General features: G+C 46.5%; 1 protein-coding gene across 1 annotated transcript in view; it reads left to right on the plus strand.

Moving 5' to 3' along the window:
- slco3a1a (solute carrier organic anion transporter family member 3A1a) overlaps positions 1-14,293 on the plus strand; it is a 181,485-nt gene that overhangs the window by 88,237 nt on the left and 78,955 nt on the right. The window lies entirely within an intron of this gene.

A 14,293-nucleotide genomic window follows, 5' to 3' on the forward strand; every position in this document is an offset into this window, starting at 1 on the left:
GAAATATAGTTACGTTTTCCTTAACTAACTTTTATTCTTCTACATTGTAACCTTCAGTGCTTCTCAACAACCTTTTCCAAGGTCCCATGCCTTCCCGGTTTACATGAACTCCACGTTGGCTTCCACTTTCAGGTGCCTCATGGTGCACAGTTTGTGCACCATCAGATCAGAGTAGTAGGGTTCGGCCGTGTATTCAAAGGGTAACTCACACAGGGGTTTGGTGTTAAATGGATGATCATCTAATCAAGGGATTAGTTGGGATCTTGTTAACTCTGATATTTAAAGATTACCTAATGGAATTTTGAATGTGCAATGTTGGAGATTTAGTGAACCCCCCTGACACATGCAGGTGAAGAACTGCCCTTTAAGTTTCAATGGAATATATTTCTATCTGTCTGACTTGAATTCTTTTGCCTCATCATCATGAATTGTGGAACCTTTTGTCGTACTCAGTGATGCTGTCTTTGATCTTATTCTACATCAGCCTACCTAACATTTATGACAGATAATTAGGATCTCGTTGACCTTGACATCTTGAAATTTATTTGTAACACATTATTTACAAGACTACAATATCACAGGTTTATACACAGAGCCTGGGTTCTGTGCTCAGTAATGAAATTCTACATTATACAAATACAACTTATGACTCTAGTATTCAAAGAGAGTGACTTAAGGCAAGGTAGGTATCTTTATCAGAACTTCATATGATATGGTTTCATTGTTATTGAGTTATACAGCATGAAAACAGACCCTTGCCAATCAGATATCCTAAATCGATCTTGTCCCATTTGCCGGCATTTGGCCCATCACACGTGACATCACTTCCGCCCACCACATCATCGCTGATGTCACACGCTCAGCGACTTCCGCCCCCCCACTGCCATGTCAGCCACCACTTCCGCCCCCACCAACGCCACTCACCTGCATTCTGCTGACATGCCACCCCCCCCCCCCCCCAGCAGATCCCACTGTCACCATTCCCGGCCCCCAGAACCCTGAGGGGAACACCATTCCTGCTCATGATTCCACCCCCATTTCCCACCACCAACACACCCACTCCAGTTACAGGTTCTCCCCCCCCACTCCCAGCTCCACACCCACACCAGATCCCAGCTCCCAGTCCCGCTGAGTTTTCACCATCCCTCCAGACCTCCCCCTCACTGAGGACGAACGATCAGTCCTCAGCAAAGGACTCACCTTCATCCCCCTCTGTCCGTGCACCAATGAATTTAATACACGCCGTGACGTTGAACACTTCTTCCTCCGCCTCCGCCTCCGAGCTTACTTTCACAATCCGGACTCCTGCCCACCTTCCAAGGACCCCTTCGCCCACCTCCAACACACTGCATCCACCTGGCCTATTACCTGCCCTCGACCTCTTCATTTCCAAATGCCGCTGGGACATTAACCGCCTCAACCTGTCTACCCCCCTCCCCCACTCCAACCTCTCACCCTCACAACGTGTAGCCCTCCAATCCCGACCTCACCATCAAGCCAGCAGATAAAGGGGGTGCAGTGGTAGTCTGGCGCACTGACCTCTACACCACTGAAGCCAAACGTCAACTCAAGGACACCTCTTCCTACCGCCCCCTTGACCATGACCCCACCCCCGCATCACCAAACCATCATCTCCCAGACCGTACAGAACCTCATCACCTCAGGAGATCTCCAACCCACAGCTTCCAACCTCAGTCTGGGAGCTCCGCACTGCCCGGTTCTACCTCCTTCCCAAGATCCACAAGCCTGACCACTCTGGCCGACCCCTTGTCTCAGCATGCTCCTGCCCCATGAAACTCATTTCTACCTACCTCGACACTGTCCAATCCCCCTAGTCCAGGAACTCCCCACATACGTTCAAGACACCACCCATGCCCTCCACCTCCTCCAAGACATCCGTTTCCCCGGCCCCCAACACTTCATCTTCACTATGGATTTCCAATCCCTCTACACCTCCATCCGCCATGACCAGGGCCTCCAAGCCCTCTGTTTTTTCCTCTCCCAACGTCCCCAACAGTACCCTTCCACCGACACACTCATTCGTTTGGTCCTCACCCTTAACAATTTCTCCTTCGAATCCTCCCACTTCCTCCAGACCTAGGGGGTAGCCATGGGCACACGTATGGGCCCCAGCTATGCCTGTCTCTTTGTTGGCTACATAGATTATCTTCCATAATTACACCGGCACCACTCCCCACCTCTTCTTCCGCTACATTGATGACTGCATTGGCGCCACCTCATGCTCCCACGGGGAGGTTGAGCAATTCATCAACTTCACCAACACATTCCACCCTGACCTTAAATTTACCTGGACCATCTCTGACACCTCCCTCCCCTTCCTGGACCTCTCCATTTCCATTAATGACGACCGACTTGACACTGACATTTTTTACAAACCCACCGACTCTCACAGCTACCTGGATTACACCTCTTCCCACCCTACCTCTTGTAAAAATGCCATCCCGTATTCCCAATTCCTCTGCCTCCGCCGTATCTGCTCCCAGGAGGACCAGTTCCACCACAGAACACACCAGATGGCATCCTTCTTTAGAGACTGCAATTTCCCTTCCCATTTGGTTAAAGATGCCCTCCAATGCATCTCGTCCACACCCTGCATCTCTGCCCTCAGACCCCACCCCTCCAACCGTAACAAGGACAGAACTCCCCTGGTGCTCACCTTCCACCCTACCAACCTTCGCATAAACCAAATCATCCGCTGACATTTCCGCCACCTCCAAAAAGACCCCACCACCAGGGATATATTTCCCTTCCCACCCCTTTCCACCTTCTGCAAAGACCGTTCCCTCCGTGACTACCTAGTAAGGTCCATGCTCCCCTACAACCCACCCTCCCATCCTGGCACCTTCCCCTGCCACCATAGGAATTGCAAAACCTGTGCCCACACCACCTCCCTCACCTCCATCCAATGCCCTAAAGGAGCCTTCCACATCCATCAAAGTTTTACCTGCACATCCACTAATATCATTTATTGTATCCGTTGCTCCCAATGCGGTCTCCTCTACATTGGGGAGATTGGACGCCTCCTAGCAGAGCGCTTTAGGGAACATCTCTGGGACACCCGCACCAATCAACCACACCGCCCTGTGGCCCAACATTTCAACTCCCCCTCCCACTCTGCCCAGGACATGGAGGTCCTGGGCCTCCTTCACCGCCGCTCCCTCATCACCAGATGCCGGGAGGAAGAACGGCTCGGAACACTTCAACCCCAGGGCATCATTGTGGACTTCAACAGTTTCCTCATTTTGCCTTCCCCCACCTCACCTTAGTTCCAAACTTCCAGCTCAGCACTGTCCCCATGACTTGTCCTACCTGCCTATCTTCTTTTCCACCTATCCACTCCACCCTCCTCCCTGACCTATCAGCTTCAACCCCTCCCCCACTCACCTATTGTACTCTATGCTACTTTCTCCCCACCCCCACCGTCCTCTAGTTTAACTCTCCACCCTTCAGGCTCTCTGCCTGTATTCCTGATGAAGGGATTTTGTCCGAAACGTCGATTTTACTGCTCCTCGGATGCTGCCTGAACTGCTGTGCTCTTCCAGCACCACTAATCCAGAATCTGGTTTCCAGCATCTGCAGTCAATGTTTTTACCCATTTCTCTCTAAACCCTTCCTATTCATGTACTCATCCAGATGCCTTTTAAATGTTCTAATTGTACCCACCTCCATCACTTCCTCTGGTAGCTTGCTCCATACATGCACCACCCTCTGCTTAAAAAGTTGCCCCTCAGGTCCTTTTTACACCTTTCCCCTCTCTCCTTAAACCTATGCCCACTAGTTGTGGACTCCCTTACCATAGGAAAAAGACCTTGACTATTCACCCTATCCATGCACCTCATGATTTTATAAACGTCTATAATGTAATCCCCCAGCCTCCGACACTCCAGGGAAAACCGCCCCAACCTACTCAGCCTCTCCCAATAGATCAAACCATCCAATCCTGGCAACATCCTTGTAGATCTATTCTGAACCCTTTCATTTTTAAACTACACCTTTCTAATAGCGGAGAGCCCAGAATTGAATGCAGTATTCTAAAAGTGACCTAACCCAATGCTTGAATAGCTGCAACATGACATCCCAAAGTCCTATACTCAATGCACTGACCATTGAAAGCCTTCTTCACCACCCACTTTCAAGGAACTATGCACCTGCACCTCTAAGTTTTTTTGTTCAGCAATACTCCCCAGCGCCCTACCATTTACTGTAGAAATCCTGTCCTGATTTGCCTTACCAAAATGAAACACCTCACATTTATCTAAATTAAACTCTATCTGCCACTTGCGCTTGAACCAGACAACAAAACCATGCCTCAGTCTCGCATTCCTCCCCTTTTCCTCATTTAAGAAAGATCATGGGCCGAAAATAAATGGAACACAATTTATAAACATTAAACGTGACCACTTCAAAAAATAGTTTCAGCAAAACAGCCACTTGGTCAAATAAATCTCGAGCTGAGCTCATGCGAGTCAAGTTTCAATGGGGAAGATTAAACAATAGTTCTCAAGCGACTTGCCATGAAAAGCCTGAAATTACAAGATCAGAGACTGGGCAGGTATAAGACAAACGTGTGTGTGTGTGTGTGTGTGTGTGTGTGTGTGTGTGTGTGTGTGTGTGTGTGTGTGTGTGTGTGTGTGTGTGTGTGTGTGTGTGTGTGACAAATTTGAGAACACACAAGATTCATTGTTTCTCACAATCTGCTTCTGTAACCACTTCAAAGCTGGGTGTATTTATTTGACAAACTCTGTCACTTGGTCTAGGATGGTGGTGTGACAATAAACGTCAGGTCCCAGGAGACAACTGAGCAATTACAGCAGCTTTAAACATATTTGCAGCATTCATAACATCTTTCTTTAAAAACAGTACATTTGGTTTAATAAGCTAAGGATGGAGGGGGATAGGATTTATTAGTGAAACATTAGGGCAGGAGATTTATAGGCAACATGTGCTAAACCTTGTTATTGCTACACAAACAGAAAAAAAACAAAATCACCTGCTCAGCGCAGCCCTGTTTCTCTGTCTTACTCATCCTATTCCCAAGATTATTTTAAATTCTAAAATTTCCCAAGATGAGGGAATTTAACTTGTACTTGTCTGCAATATGCAGGGATTTAATTTTGTCTGATGGTGCACTGGTTAATACATCAACCGTTCTGCAGTCACTAACCGGTCTAATGACTATTTACATAGCACACAATGGAACTGTAGTCGAGCACATTAACACAGGGCACTACTAGTCAAAATTAAACCTCAAAGCATTGAAGCAAAACATCAGACCCCTATACAGATTACAGGCAGTCATCTCCAGTGTAAATAGGTCTATATCAAATTGCTATTATATTCAAAAATGTTAAATCAATTTAAATAAATGGGCTTGTACTTTTTTTAAAAAATAGAAGACAGAAACTATTGATTTCAGTAGTCTAAGTGTCCAATAATTAGACTGACAAGTTTTCATGCTGACAAACCCACACGAAGACAAAAAGTTGCCAGCAGATGCTTGACAGCACATCCAGACGCACTGGGCCAGAGAGAGGCTGAAACCTTTGGGCCATCTGTTTGACCTTGTGTTGAGCTGACAAGAGGATCAGCAAATCAGTGAATAGGGTTTGTTCTATGTTTCAGCGGTTACTGTGGAAACAGGATGGGATACTGAAACACTGGGGTCAGAGGAGAGGCCACTCCACCTCCATCATAACGGGACACAGGGTGTTGCTGGAGGACCTAGCACCCATGTGCTCCTTGATGTTGCTGTCTAGGGAGATATTACTAAACCCCTCTAGCTCCTCCATTAGAATTTCACTTTGCTATTGGGATGGAGCTTACCTGAGCACATATCTGGTGCACTGCATATTTTACAAGGATAGCCTACTTATCTGAAGCAATCGGACAAATTCAAACTATGCTGTCAAGCTCACCTTCAACCTTACCAAAGTAAGCCTCCCACGTAAATGAGAGAGCCTATTAAGACCACCAACAGTGGTCTAAAGATGCTTAGACAAGTGTATGAACAGGAAAGGTCTAGTGGGATATGGCAGAAGTGAGTACTGCAGATGCTGGAGATTAGAGTCAAGATTAGAGTGGTGCTGGAAAAGCACAGCAGGTCAGGCAGCATCCAAGGAGCAGGAAAATCAATCTTTCAGGCAAAATTCTTGGGTGGTCTCTCAGCAATGGGATGTAAATTCTAGCCTTCCCAAATCCCATACACAAATTTTAAAAGTGCCAGAAACCCATGAAGAAATAGCAACATTTACCTGACTCAGGATGCTGTCTGGCCCAGAGGGGATCTTGAAAGTGATGGTATTGTATTCCATAGAATCCTCAGAGTAGATAGAGACAATTCAGCCTGTACTGAACCTCCAAAGAGCATCCCACCCTATTTCCATAACCCCTGTGTTTAGCATGACCAATCCACCTAACCTGCATATTTTTGGACTGTGGGAGGAAACTGGAGCACCCAGAGGACACCCATGCAGACACGGGGAGAATGTGCAAACTCCACACAGACAGTCACCCCATATCCCTGGAGAGGCAGCAGTGATAACCACTGAGCCACCCATCTACCTTTACCCTTCAGGGTGGGAAAGGTCACGGGTTTGGGAAGTACTAATGACAAAGTTGAGTCACTGCAGGGAGCTGCAGCTCAGAGGCTGATGTAGCACATGTGGTAGTGTCAGTACCTCTGAGCGAGGAGGCCCACATTCAATCCCACCTGCACCAGAGGTGTGTTATAACACCGCTGAACAGACTGATTAAAAAGTGCCTCTGGTACACAGCTCCTGCCATTGTGATGTGGGTAGAAGGAAGATATTTAAATGTGAGGCGTTTTTAAACTGCCACAAAAGGCTTGAAATGTTTTCTAAAGTGTACTTTCAAATTCCCTTCATGAATCATCACTCCTAACTGCCTACAACCTTCATCAAACACTCAGATATTCTTGGATCCTTCTCAAAATGTCACTTCTAGTGATTGAATGTCTGCCTGTGGAAATAACTCTCCCACTTTCACTGTGTAATTCTAATTGCTTTGTCATGCAATCGGCGGTAATGATGGTCAACAGAAAGAGCAGATGCTGAGCATTGCCCACCTTTTAACTGAACTCAGACTCAGTTACCCTGAGCCATCAAGTTGGTATTGCTCACTGAAACAATTTGGCAGAAATCGAACCCTGGGAGAGGGGCAGATGTGATGTCATCACATGATTCACACGTCATGCGTGGCATGCAATACATATGACGATATCAGTTGTTGCACTGAAAGAACCAGAGCAGTCGTGGATTTAAAAATGATTTTAGTTTGATTTATCTTATTATTGTCCTCAGATGCAGTGAAAGGTATTGTTTTGTGTGTTAACCAGACAAATTATACCTTAGCTGAAAAATGTGTTGCTGGAAAAGTGCAGCAGGTCAGGCAGCATCCAAGGAGCAGGAGAATCGACGTTTCGGTCATAAGCCCTTCTTCAGGAATGAGGAGGGTGTGCCAAGCAGGCTAAGATAAAAGGTATTGAATCAGTGGTGCTGGAAGAGCACAGCAGTTCAGGCAACATCCAACGAGCAGCAAAATCGACGTTTTGGGCAAAAGCCCTTCATTGGATGAAGGGCTTTTGCCCGAAACGTCGATTTCGCTGCTCGTTGGATGCTGCCTGAACTGCTGTGCTCTTCCAGCACCACTGATCCAGAATCTGGTTTCCAGCATCTGCAGTCATTGTTTTTACCTAAGATAAAAGGTAGGGAGGAGGAACTTGGGGGAGGGGCATTGGGAATGCGATAGGTGGAAGGAGGTTAAGGTGAGAGTGATAGGCCGGAGAGGAGGTGGGGGCGGACAGGTTGGGAAGAAGATTGCAGGTCAAGGCGGCAGTGCTGAGTCCGACGGTTGGGACTGAGATAAGGTGGGGGGCGGGGAAATGAGAAAGCTGGAGAAATCTGCATACATCCCTTGTGGTTGGAGGGTTTCTAGGCGGAAGATGAGGCGCTCTTCCTCCAGGCGTCATGTTGCCATGGTCTGGCGATGGAGGAGGCCAAGGCCCTGCATGTCCTTGGCGAAGTGGGAGGGGGAGTTAAAGTGTTCAGGGTAAAAACAATGACTGCAGATGCTGGAAACCAGATTCTGGATTAGTGGTGCTGGAAGAGCACAGCAGTTCAGGCAGCATCCAAGGGGGACCGAAATCGATGTTTCAGGCAAAAGCCCTTCATCGGGAATTAAAGTGTTCAGCCACGGCGTGGTTGGGTTGGTTGGTGCAGGAGTCCCAGAGGTGTTCTCCGAAACATCCGCCAAGTAGGCAGCTGTCTCCCCAATGTAGAGGAGGCCACATCGGGTGCAGTGGATGCAGTAAATGATGTGTGTGGAGGTGCAGGTGACTTTGTGATGGATATGGAAGGATCCCTTGGTGCCTTGGAGGGAAGTGAGGGGGAAGGTGTGGGCGCAAGTTTTGCATTTCTTGCGGTTGCAGGGGAAGGTGCCGGGAGTGGAGGTTGGGTTGGTGGGGGGTGTGGACCTGATGAGGGAGTCGCGGAGGGAGTGATCTTTCCGGAACACTGATAGGGGAGGGGAGGGAAATATATCCTTGGTGGTGGGGTCTGTTTGGAGGTGGCGGAAATGATGAAGGATGATACGATGTATCTGGAGGTTGGTGGGGTGGTAGGTGAGGACCAGTGGGGTTCTGTCCTGCTAGCGATTGGAGGGGTGGGGCTCAAGGGCGGAGGAGCGGGAAGTGGAGGAGATGCGGTGGAGAGCATCGTCAACCACGTCTGAGGGGAAATTGCGGTCTTTGAAGAAGGAGGCCATCTGGGTTGTTCGGTATTAGAATTGGTCCTCCTGGGAGCAGATGCGGCAGAGGCAAAGGAATTGGGAATATGGGATGGCGTTTTTACAAGGGGCAGGGTGGGAGGAGGTGTAATCTAGGTAGCTGTGGGAGTCGGTCGGTTTATAGTAAATGTCCATGTTGAGTCAGTCACCCGAGATAGAAATGGAGAGGTCTAGGAAGGGGAGGGAGGAGTCTGAGAAGGTCCAGGTAAATTTGAGGTCAGGGTGGAAGGTGTTAGTAAAGTGGGTGAACTGTTCAACCTCCTCATGGGAGCATGAGGTAGCGTCGATACAGTCATCGATGTAGCGGAGGAAAAGGTGGGGGTTGGTGCCAGTGTAGCTGCGGAATATGGACTGTTCCACATATCCGACGAATAGGCAGGTATAGCTGAGGCCCATGCGGGTGCCCATGGCTACTCCTTTGGTTTGGAGGAATTGGTAGCATTTGAAAGAGAGGTTATTCAGAGTGAGAACCAGTTCAGTCAGTAGAAGGAGGGTGTCAGTGGAAGGGTACTGGTTGGTTCGGTGGGAAAGGAAGTGGAGGGCTTTGAGGCCTTCGTGACGGGGGATGGATGTGTATCGGGACTGGATGTCCATGGTAAAGATAAGGTGTTGGAGGCCGGGGAAGCGAAAATCATGGAGGAGGTGGAGGGCATGGGTGGTGTCCTGAACGTAGGTGGGCAGTTCTTGGTCTAAGGGGGACAGGACCGTGTCGAGGTACGTAGAGATGAGTTCGGTGGGGCAGGAGCAGGCTGAGACGATGGGTGGGCCAGGGCAGTCAGGTTTGAGGATTTTGGGCAGGAGGTAGAAATGAGCGATGCGGGGTTGTGGGACTATGAAGTTGGAGGCGGTGGATGGGTGATCCCCTGGGGTGGTGAGGTTATGGATGGTAGCAGGTTGCAGAATACAGAGTAACAACTACTGAGAAGGTGCAGAGAAATATCAACTCTAATATATGGGAAATTTGATAGGGAGGAGCACTTGTTTTAAGTAGCTGGTTCAGTGACCCAAAGCCATCCTGAAATTTAATATCAGAATTTGATCGAGAAAAAAATTAGAATGAATGATCCCCTCAGCTTTTTTTGCAACTACCTCCCAGGGAGTGAACTATTGTTAAAGCTACCTACCAAACAATGTGCTTGTTCACCTTTGCACTCCCCTGCAAGGCCTGCATTGAGGAGAGATAGCCATCTCAGATGATTCTTCTTTTTCTTTTCCACGGGAACAGTCTGCTTCTGGGAACCTCGTGGCAAAGCCAATAAGTGATGTGATTCATTACGGCCAGTCAACCACAGTTCTAGCCAGACAAGGTGACTTGAGGTGACATCAGTTCTGCAGCTAGAGCAGGAGAACTGTGCTCCGTAATTTACCATGGGTGAGTTACCTTGCAGCACCACTGAGCTGGCAAAATCAAGCAGCTTACCGCCTCTCAAATAACATCAGTCCATCCATTGCTCCATTCTAACTTTCTTCTCGTTCCTCTTCTCCCACCCTCTCCTCCCCACCAATTTCCTTCCTCAGTTGAAGGTGGGTTATACACTTCCTGCTACATTTTCCATTTTTTTCCCCCAGTGGGTTCTTCCAAGTGCCTCTGATCAGCGCTTGCAAGGGACTCTCTACAAATTCAGAAGATCTTCAGCAAATACTGTGACTCTCTCAATTTCCAACAGCTTTTGTTGCAGTGCAATGCTAACCAATTACCAAATCGCCAGACAATATAGAAATCTGATAGCAGCTCGACAGGATAGAAAACCAAAGTTGAAGTTACAGTGCAGAACACCTAACTTCCTCCATTCCTCTTCATCTAACCCTTTCAGCATTAACCCTCAAGCACTTTCTCCCTCATCCATTACCACTTAAATGCATCTATGCTATTAACTACTCCATGGAAGTTCTTAACTCTGAGTGAAGAGATTTCTCCTTAACGCATCACGAGATGTACTAATGGGTAGTCGATACTTATAGCAGGGAAATTTAGACCACCCCAGGAGGAGATCTGCAGATCCTAGTTTGAACATTGCTGAGCTCTGAAGACCATCTTGCATACACATCACCATGCATGCACACACACATACATATACACGTGTGCCACACAAATGGCAGGCGATGACCATCACACCACCTCCCCTCTTATTGAATGCTGTTACCATTACTGAATCCCCTACTATCAATATCCTGAGGTTTTACATTGTCCAGAAACTGAACTGGACTAGCCACATAAACGTAGTGGCTACAGGAGCAGCTCAGAGGCTAGGAAGACTGCAGCAAATACGTCACATCCTGACTCCCCAAAGCTTGTCCATCACCTACAAGGCATGAGTCAAGAGTGTGATGGAATACTCCCCATTTATCTGGATGGATGCATTTCCAACAACACTCAAGTAGATTGATACCATCCAGGACAAAACAGCCCCCGCTTGATTAGCACTGCATCCACAGCCATCCATTCCATCGAACACCTACACTCTTACGGTAGTATGTACTATCTACAAGATGCACTGCAGAAATTCACCTAAGATCCTCAGACAGCACCCTTCAAAACCCACAAATCTTTCCATCTAGAAAGACAAGGGCAGCAGATACATTGGAACACTATACCCTGCAAATTCCCCTCCAGGCCACTCACCATCCTGACTTTGAAATATATCACCATTCCCTCATTGTTGTTGGGTCGAAATCCTGGAATTGCCTCCCTAATGTCATTGAGGGTCTACCTACAACACATGGACTACAGTGGTTCAAGAAAGTAGCTCATCCTCATCATCTTAAGGGGCAGGCAATAAATGCTGGCTAGGCAATGACACGCACATCCCATGAATGAATGAAAAAAAAAGACACATATCATACCCCACACACACACAGATTGTGCTTCACAAACACACACATCAGATATACACAGACACATGCACACATTTTCCGTCTCCCTCTGTCTAGTGGAAAGTTAGTGCATTGTGATCAATCACCCCTACTTTCTCCCCACCCAAACATGGAGGTGCTGAGGTCAACGCAGGTGGAAATACTTGGAGCCTTCCTGAAGGGTGCAATCCAGCTTGACACTAAAATGCTGCACATGCTCCAGAGACCATGAGGGAAGCCCTACTTCCTGATCCTTTATTACTGTATCTGACCCTTGATATTCTGAGTGAATCGTAGAATGATCACAACAGAGAAAGTGGCCATTCAGCCCATCATGCCTGAGCTGCAAGTGCAGCTCAGTTAGTCCCATCCTCCCTAGTCTTTCCATGTAGTTCTGCAATTATTTATCTCTTCAGTAATTATCCAAAGATTATGTAAAGGTCACAGTTGAAGCTACCTCCATTACTCTATCATGTAGATTATCCTACATCCTCACCAACTGGCACTCTCTCCTGCCTAGGAGATATACCAAAAACATACTTAAGTCAAGACAATAACCAAGTTACTGGGAAACATACCTACTACCGCTAAACAACAACTACAACATCAACAACTTACATTTAAATTGTATCATTGACATATTAAATTGTTTCGAGGTGTTTCCAAAGAACTAATAGCAAACAAAACATGATGCATAAGGAGATATTGGAACATGTCAAACTGGTAGATTTAAAGTAGGGTTTTGAAGGAAGAGTGAGCTAGTCAGAGAGGACGAGGGATTAGGAAGGTCACTCTGACCTTTACAGCCAAGGCAGCTGAAGGCTTAGCTTTCAGTTGCTAAGTGATCATAATCAAGGACGCAAAAGTGGCCAGAATTGGAGAATGGCAAAGAATGTAGAGGGCAGAAAGGCAGTTAGGTGGAGTAGCACCATAGAGGTTGGCTTCCTTTTCCTTCATGTGAGTCATTGCCTTCATTAACATAGTGCATCTCCCAGATAGACCAATCCCCAGAGAGGAGCAAACCATTGGGGCCATGTTACTTTTCAGGAGAAAAGCCAGGACACTGTAGTACAAAATGCCATTACCATGGGAACGCTTGAGGACGTGCCTGAGAGCTGTACATGTGCGTTTGTGGAAAGGCTTAATTGACTGAGAAATGTATATGTCTCAATAGGTTAAAAATAATTAAGAGATGAATAATTAAGTTTCTTAAGCCACCTTTAGGTTTTGGTGAAGAAAAAGATTGGATTTTATGTTAAACAAGGAAAGCGATATACTTTCTGGGAAATGGATTGGTTGGTCTTCCAGTGAAAATAACAACATGGAAAGAAATGCAATTCTTTTACAATATGCACACAGTCTGTTTTTTGTTCTATATTTATTTCAACTAGTAAGTTTGTGTATTTTGCAAGAAAAGTTGTTTTCTTATCCTCCCATCTAAATGTCACCACCTTTCTAAAGCTCTTATCTGGGCTTGCTTGTATGTTCAGTGTAGTGTAGTCAGTCAAGAACTCGCTCAAATCGGCTGGACAACTGGTTTGTAATGCCAGAAGCATGAATTTAATTCCTACACCAACTGATACTACTAAGGAGTACCCTCCTTCTCAACCTGTCCCCTAACTCGAATCCATCTTCCTAACTGCATGCTTTAATTGATGCAAACAAAATACCAAAATGAGGAACACTGTACCCAAGTTATATCATTAGAATCCAAGGTGTTAGAAAGAGAAGGACAAACTTGCATTTAGAAGCACCTTTCACAATCTCAAGATATCTAAAGTATTTCCCTCTAGTGAAATATTTCAAAAATGAAGTCATGTTGCAATGTAAGGAACATGACTATTAATTTATATGCAGCAAGATCCCATAAACAGCAATGCTAACATGAACTGGTAAGCTTCAACAGAGTGCTGTTGGTTGTCAGATACATGTTGGACAGGATACTAGGAAGATCTCTGTTGCTTTTACTTCCCGTAGTGCCAAGAGATCACTCAAGATGACCGCAGGGTATCAATTTAAATTCCAATTGAAGAGACAGTATAGAACAGTGCAACATATCTTCAGTACTTCACTGGAATTGTCAACCTAGATTTTATACAAGACATAGCACCTACGGCCTTCTGATCCAGAGATGAGTGTGCTACCCAATGAACTACAGCCTACACAGAATTCTGAAATTAAATGCAGCAATATTGAGCTGTTCTGGGCACAAATGAAGTTAAGGCAAATAGTTTCATTGTTCTTAAAGACTCCAGAATTATATTAGAAAGTTACCACCCCCTGTACTTTTTGTTTGTTGAGTCAGGGAAGCTGCAGGTACAAACATCGGCAGTGACAGGCTGCCCTGGAAGAGGAGTAGAAGCTAATCCCAGGTAATATTTCTCTTCTACAATATGGTGTTGCCAAATCAGTAATGGAGCCAGTGCCAATGTAAACCTGGAGAACACACTGTTCTTTGTAATCAGACAGCCTTTGTTAATCCTGGGAAGGGTCCAGTGGCATGTGAGTAAAGTGCTGAAATCACAGTCCTACAATCAATAATCAAAGTTGACACTTTGTCATTGTAAACTGTCAGGTGCACCTGAATTGATGTTCAGCAGTTCTTGCCCAGGCCTTG

Source organism: Hemiscyllium ocellatum, chromosome 39 (genome assembly GCF_020745735.1).
Source record: "Hemiscyllium ocellatum isolate sHemOce1 chromosome 39, sHemOce1.pat.X.cur, whole genome shotgun sequence".
Classification (NCBI taxonomy): domain Eukaryota; kingdom Metazoa; phylum Chordata; class Chondrichthyes; order Orectolobiformes; family Hemiscylliidae; genus Hemiscyllium; species Hemiscyllium ocellatum.